The sequence below is a fragment of the Heterocephalus glaber genome, unplaced genomic scaffold, assembly GCF_053883595.1.
Source record: "Heterocephalus glaber isolate CG9 unplaced genomic scaffold, H.glaber_assembly_v1.0 deba00001509, whole genome shotgun sequence".
In the NCBI taxonomy this organism is placed as follows: Eukaryota; Metazoa; Chordata; class Mammalia; order Rodentia; family Bathyergidae; genus Heterocephalus; species Heterocephalus glaber.
Window position 1 is genome coordinate 47,000,541 of NW_028258325.1, and position 8,006 is coordinate 47,008,546.

Here is an 8,006-nt window from a genome sequence, read left to right on the forward strand (position 1 = left end):
CAGCATGAGGAAAAAAAAGGCCTTCTGGTTGTGAGGAAGGAAATCAGTGGCAGTATGAGTGAGACACATTTGTGATTTCTGATGAAGTGATGGCTGGCTATCCACAAAAAATGTGTCTCTACCTTCATCTCCTAAAATTGTTATTGGGAAGTGGCTACCCAGCCAGGGACTACACATTTCCTAGAATCCTCTATGTCTAGACGTAGTCATGTGACTTGTTCTCGCCAAAAAATGTGAGGAGAAATAACATGTATTCCATTTAATCCAAGTCTTTAAAAAAGTGATATCCTTTTCCTTTTCCATCTATGTATGAACCTCTTAATGGTTAGTAGTGGCATAAGTTCAAAGGAGCTTGGGTGCTTGAATCACAGAGTGAAAGAAACTTTGTTGTGAACCATTCTGTGAAAGGGAAATGACCTTCTGTCCTGTTTGACCACTGTATTTACAGATGTATTTAATACAGTGAAAACTCAATGATTCCAAGGTGAGGTTTCCAAGGAGCATCAATGTCACTGTAGATTGTCAGAAAGCAAATTCTCAGGCTGCGCCCCATCCCCTGCCTTACTGGATCAGGAAGTCTAGTCCAGAAATCTGTGCTTGGCCAAGCTCTCTAGGTGGTTCTAACACACTCTCAAGCTTGAGGACAAGAGCCTCCTCTTTCCCCACAACTATCACCTCAAATGACCAACAGACATGAGTTATTTCTCTCCTCAACTTTGCCTTTTGTTGATTAAGCCCTCAAAGTATCTGAAGGTTCTGGACTTCATTAGAAATGGTTGGCTCAAAGTTAAAAATAATGTGAGGAAATCTTGTGCATGTAGGAAGAACTTTGGTAAATTTAAAGTTTTGTTGAATTTTGTAGAAGAGGAAATTCCTTAAAGCTTTAATCAGTTAAAAAACAACTTTTGTTTGATTGTATTTTCTTTTCTTTTTTTTTTTTTTTGGTACCAGGGATTGAACTCGGGTTCTTGTGCTTGAGCAGCAGGCAGTGAAACCACGGAGCTAAATCCCCGGCCCTGTATTTTCATTTTTTAAAAGATAGGCAGAATGGAGGGCAACAGACAAACACTAAGCTACAGCTGATTGTTAAGAAGGTTGGCCCAGTAATTTCAGGCCTCAACATTTCACTAGAAATCTGGATTTTCATGTCACATCTTCTTGTTTGTAAATGTTGGCTTACATTAAACAAAGAAATCAACAAAACCAAGAATTTCATGTGGGTCAAACATGGTGGAATGTTGAATTTGGTCTCTTCACGGCCAGCTTTGTGCCCTTTCTTTGGGAGACCAGGGAAGCAGTCAGGCTGGGCGATATCGCCTCTCAGTCATTAGGAGGTAAAATAACACTTACATAAATGATGAGTTTCAAAGGAGGGATGAGTAAGAGCTGCACAAAGTAGTTGCCAAGGTAGCATCTTGCTGATCAGAAAGGGACAGCAATTGGATTTTATGTAGGCGCAGTGGGAGAATGAAACATAATCTTTCTCTGTCTTCTTTCTATTGAAGATCAGTGAGGAAACGGATTTGGATGTGGTGTTGCTGCCGGAGATTAGCAGGAAGCAATTCTTTTCCCATTTGGAGAGACCCCAGTGAGACTCGATCAACTAGCAACATACTGAAGTCACACCATTACATCTTCCAATTTACTAGCAGCAAATCAATGAACTCTGGTAGCTTCTGCCCTAAGCTAGCATCCAGAGAGCTGTGGACAAGCTATTTGGTACCTGCATTTTAGTGAAGAAAAGTTAATGCATTTTCTTAAAGCAGAGGGAAAGAAGATCATATTAAGAAATGAGAGAAGACAGCTAAAGTTTTGTGAAAAGAGAGCTGGCTATTTTAATTGTATCTTGGTTAAATTTATTTAGACTAATTGGAAATTACTGTTTGTTGTGCGTTTATATCAACCAATTAATAGGAAAGTCTTTTTATTTCATTTAATTGAAGTTTAACTTTAGTTTTTATTATAAAAACATGACACTGTTCTAGGGCCTGTCAAACACAGGCAGTCTCATCTCTTTCAAGATCATACCTTGGTATATTTTTAGCAGATGAGGTGGAAATTTAGAACACCAAGAGGCAGATACTTGCCTGAGGAGTTTTACTTTCCCTTTAATCCTTACCAAATATCCTCCTATTGCCCGTACTGCCTTGACCTGTGCCTGAAGTTCAGCTTGGATTGTGTAAAGAGTTCTGGGCCTTACTTGGGAATGGGAGCAAATAGCAAGATGTCACTCATGACACAGTCATACCTTTTAAAAATTTGTTTAACCTTTCTTAGATATCATTTCACAGAGAGACACCTCACTCCTTTCATAACTGGAGAATTTTGGGCATTTGGAAGGTTCCAAATATTGGTGGTCATTTATGCTATATCTTGCTTATGTTATTATAGTACTGCCATTAATATCCTAGCAACCGATTTTTGCTTTCACATAGAGTATTTTTGAAGTATTAGTCCTTTCATGGGAAATTAAAGGGTCAAAGTATACATGGGTTTAAAATTTCAATAGTTATTACCTAAGTTTCCTAAAATGGAATTATAACAATTTCCACTTCCACCAATAATTCATGAAACTGCAAGGATTCCCTTTGCCTTACTACACATTATAAAATTTCTAATCTTTCTTAATCTGATGTAGGAAAAATTGTGCTTCACTGTTCTAACTTGTTTTTTTTTTCCTTATGGGAGACTTTGAATACCATTTTATATGTTTTAAAGACAGTTGTATTTATTTTTCAGTGAAATATCTCTTCATATACTTTGCTTTTAAAATTTTTGTTGGCATTTTTTGGATTGACTTTAAAAATTCTTTATGTATTAAACTATTTAGACTTCTGGCACATGAAGTTTGGTTTAAAATAAAAATCAATGATTGGCAGACACTCAGAATATTCATAGTGCCAGCCTGGGGTGTAGGTGTAGCTGATGCAACCCCAGTGAAGTAGTATGAATCTCAGGCACAGAGGAGACCTGGCAAGTCCTACACTGCACATGTAAAGGAAGACGCAGCCTTAGGGTCATGCAGAGATGACTAGGCACTCAGTGTGATGTCCTGCACACAAGTGATGGTTGGAGGTGGCTGGGGATTCAGCTCTGGGTCTAAGGTGGGATTTGTGCATAGTGTTTAGGTGTCTGAGGGCCAGAGCTCTGGTAACAAGGTTTATTTGCGTTTGAGCTGCAAGGTGGCCATTTTCCTCCCTGCTTCGTGCTCTGTGAGGAGAGCATCTGTGTCCTGCGGCTCTGCTCTGCCACCAGAGTCTCCAGGGTGTTCCCTGACTCACACTTGGGGATGCGCTTGACTACCACACAAGAAGTGGATTTCTTGTTGGTACCCTGTGTGGTCCCCACATAGCACTTTCTCTCATTTTTGGGCCACAAGCTGGCCTAAAGGTCTCCATTAAAACTACTGGTAAAAGCACCATTAGAGTTAACCTAATTTTTCTCCTTTGGTATTTATAAAAAGCACCATTTAAAATCCTTGAAATTTACTTCATTAACAACAATAGTCATGACCTCAAATTTCTTCCTGGTGATAATTCTTTCTTCTCAAATAGACCACTTTTCAGACTGGAAACCACTCTAGATCCTCAAAGAGCCTGATGTTTTTCACATGTTCATTCCAGCAAATTGCTGTTTGCACGATGCCTTGGTGGGGGCTTACTTAAGAGTGAGATTTGTTACTGTATTTACTGACATTTTCACATGACATTTTGAGCTGTCTGAATAATTGTAATATTTACCAGAAAAAAAGAAATCAAAGTAACAAAAGGCACCTAAAATTATTCATATCTCAACATTATAAGCCTTAATTTCCTGCTTGCAGCATGATGAATTGCGCATTTTTAAAGTCATCTCTAGCTACTGAGAGTTTATGGTGCTGTATATAGATGGCTTGTAGATTGCAAAAATCAATGAATATCACAGATTGTCAAAATAGCAGGTGTGATTGTAGAATAATGAGATCAGCTAAGGCAGCAGCTCTCAGACATCAAAATAGTGAGAGCAGAATGAGGACTAGAGAGGGAAGTAAATTGTTTAGATCTTGTGGGCACCCAACAGTGGAGCTGATGTCTGGCCCCTGTGTGTCAGATCTTGTGCATCTTTCTCCTTCCCTGAAGCTTAGTGGGACCATGAGGAGGCTTTGTAGGAGCAGAGGATGGTGAAATGGGCTTTGGTTTTATGCTGGCTATTCCTATTCTGCAAGAGGCATGTGACAGATATTGAGATGTTTTCATTCACGAAGGTAGTCAAATGTTTAGGTTAATCAGCCTAAGGCAGAGTGGGGAGTCTGTGTAATAGGAATGAACCCCAAATGTTTACTTAATCAAAAAGTATTTTTCTCCTGTAAACTGCTATTATTAGAGTTACTCTGTAAGAGCTCCACATGAAGATGCTTTGTAACAGGTGAAGTGCTCTTCTAACTTGGAGGGATAATGCATGGATATGAAGGTAAATGTACATGTTGTTATCTCCTTTCCTTTATCTGCTTACATAAACTCACACGCAGTTTTTGTTTCCAAGTCTTTGTTGATATTATGAAAGACCTTCTCAGACCAGATGAATGCCATTTTCCAAGGCTCAGAGCAAATATTGCTTCTTGTGACTTTCTTGAGCCTTCCTTCCAAGTTAAAATAGCGCCATATATAGATGTGTATAAGTTATTTGTAATTATCATAAATTTCCTTTTCTACAGAGAAAGGGAGGTATCTTACCAATATACCTGCAAAAGGATGAAAGAGGACTTGGTGTAGTAAAATAAATACTACATAGATAGACACATGATGAGATGTCCCAAAAACATCATGTTGTTTTAGTTCTTTATAGATTTGAAAAAAAATCTGCATTGTGCCTCTGTGTAAACACAGAATAAATTTTAAGATATCTAAAGCAGGGAATGGGCTTTTGTCTTTTAGAGCCTCCACAAATTATTTATTATAAGGATGTTTGATAAAGTATATACAGCTGTGAGTTTAAGGTTGCATTTTTCTCTCCAGCAGGAACCAACATTGCGGATATCCTACAGCCAGTTGAAGACAGCTTTGTGTGGACCGTCAGTCAATCTGTCAGAACGGGGATATATGGGAGTAAGAGGCATCTGTGTCCCTGGCAGAACTGCTGTCTCTTCAAGGGCAGGAACTGTTTCTTTTCCACCTTTGCCTCCCTGGCATCCAGCATAAGGTCTGAACACAGGATCTGTGCAAAGACTTTGTTGAACTGAATCAATTTAAAGGATTTGCTTTACCATCCGGTACTACGGGGCAAAGATAAGAGTCCCAAGGAGACAAGGGGAAGAAATGTAGGACAGCTGAGCTTTGAAGGAAGTGAAAAGACAGAGAGACAGGAAAAGATGGGACCATGGAGCCAGAGTCTGACAAAACAAGTCCTAGAGGTGCTCCAGTGGTGGGGTGCTGAGTGGTGCCTCACACATGTAGGGGGTAATGCTGGGTAGGAGTGATTAGAAGGAGAGGGGATGGGAGGGGTGCAAGGGAGCAGTTCAGGTGGGAGATTTGGAAATGCCTGGGAGCAGTCGCTTGTGGTGCCAGCTCTGCCTGAGGTTAGTCCTTCCCTTCCCTATTTCCTCTTCTCTGATTGCAAGCTGCTGCAACCACAGGAAATGAATTTCTGGCTCCTGTGGCAGGTGGCCTTTAGTTGGTGTTTGCCAGTGGGAGCACGGGAGAAAGGCTGGAGAGTGGTAGGAAGGGAAGGCATTCATCTGGCTGAGACAGGAGCAGCAATGGGTACTGCTGTGGGTGCAGGTTCTCCAAGGTTGTTCCAGCACCATTGGTGGGTACTTGGGTTCCCGCTAAGCAATTCCTCTGTATCACTTTTCTATATTATATCCCCTCTGCCTGAAATACTTGAACATGATTGATATAGCTACATAACTTTTATTTAAATAAAATATTTATTTTACTTCTTTTATTTAAGAGAGCATTACAGAGCCTTCTCTCTGCATTTATTGGGCACTTTGGGGATATGTTATGTGTGTACAGTATGTAATGATCAAGTCTGGGTAATTGGCATATGCATAAGTGAAAGTGTTTACCATTTCTTTTCTTTTCTTTTTTGGTTACCGGGATCTAACTCAGGACCTTGTGCTTTCGAGGTAGGCAGTAGCACCACTGAGTTAAATTCCCGGCCCTTACCATTCTTAATGGTACATTAAAACATTCAACATTCAAAATTCTTTCCAGTACTATTTTTAACAATACAATTAATTGTTTTCAATCATAGTTACCCTACTGTGCTATAGAACATTGAAAGTTTTTTCTCCTTTCCAACAATATTTCAGTGTTCCAAATACACTGGTTCCTTTACACATTTAAAAAATGAGATGCAACTTAAAATGAATAAAGATTTGCTCCTGTGGAGGTCTTGGTTTCTAGGGAAAGGTTAGCTTCAAATGGTGGAGTTGTCTGTACCTTCTTCCTTAGGTGTTGCTAGGGATGTCTCTCTGCCCACCTGCAGACAGCACAGACGATTATACGAGATGCTGAGAGACACATAGTAGTTTCTTCTCTGTTTTCATGTGGGAGTCCAAGGAAGTACAATCACTGCATACCCCCGGTAGCTAGAATAAAAGATTATGGTGTGTGTATAAGGGCATGCTCCTAACTCAGCAGGTGAACAACCATATGGACTTCATTTTCTCTGGAGACCTCAGAACTAGAGAGAAACCTTCACATCAGGCCAGAGCAGCCCTTGATGTGTCTGCAAACAGAGATGGCAAACTCCACTACACAGCAAAAGCCAAGTCAGAGGCAGCAAAAGCTGCAGCTTGAGAACAAAGGGAAAGAAAAAGACTAGAAGAGGCCATATCTACCCACCCACAGAAAACCCAGTGAAGAAAATGAGCTACACTTCTCCCACTGGAAGGCTTGTGGGGGAGGAGGAGACATTCAGGAAAACCACGGGAGCAGAAAATTAGACAGTTTATCTGAAAAAAAGGAAAAACAAGCTAAGTGTGGATTTGATATATAGCTAGAAGGGAGGACAAAGGCAGAACACCAACGTATTCTTGGCATCAGAAGAATGTCTTTTATCCAAAGATCTTAATTGACTCGTGAGACAGTTAAATTATTACTCATTTATTATTATGTGGCATTTTCTTCTAAAATTTGCTAAACAAACAGTCTACAACCCAAGTGCATTAGTTATTCCCCAAACAACTTGATAGATGCACTGTGGCCTTTCCTGTGTGATGTGCATGGGAACTGGCACTCAGAGACGTTGGATACCACACAGAACCAGGACAAGGTGGACCCTTAGAAACAGGTGCATCAGCACTGAGCAAGGAATGGGGAACTCTATGGAAATCACTGAGTCTTCACTACAGCTAGTTTTCTGTGGCATCTGTGGAAACAGAATAATGGTTCCTAAAGATGTACCCATGCTCACTCCCAGGACCCTGTGATCTAGCAACAGAAAGGAGTTTGCCAATGTGATCAGGGATCTTCAAATTAGCCTGGGTTATCTGGATTGGCCTGGTGTAGTCACAGAGCTCCTCATCTGGGAGTGACAGAGGTAGGAGAACAGAGAAGATGTGAAGGTGGGTGCATTGTCCAGGGCCACGAGCCCAGGAATTCAGGCAGCCAGGAAACAACTTCTTCCTCAGGGTCTCTTGACAGCCATTTTAGACTTCCAAATTGCAGAACTGTAAGAGAATACATTTTCTCTTTGTGGTGATTTATTGCAGCAGCAGTAGGAAAGTCATACAGCATCTTTGAGGAGTGGAGGATTACATGACTCTCCGACACTACAAACCAAAATGTTCATTTCCTAAGTTATTCAGGTAACAGAATTCTAGAAGACTTTTTTCTTGTAAGTATCACCTTCATAAGTATTCATGAAAATAACAAATTCAGTGGTTTGAAGGAAAAGAACAAAGACAATCAGCAACAGCAGTAGTGTTGGGTAGTAGATCTGGGGCCGAATGTGTGCCAAATGCTGTGTGAGGGCCCTGATGCACCATCTGTCCTGTTTCTTCTACCAAGTCTGTAACAGTC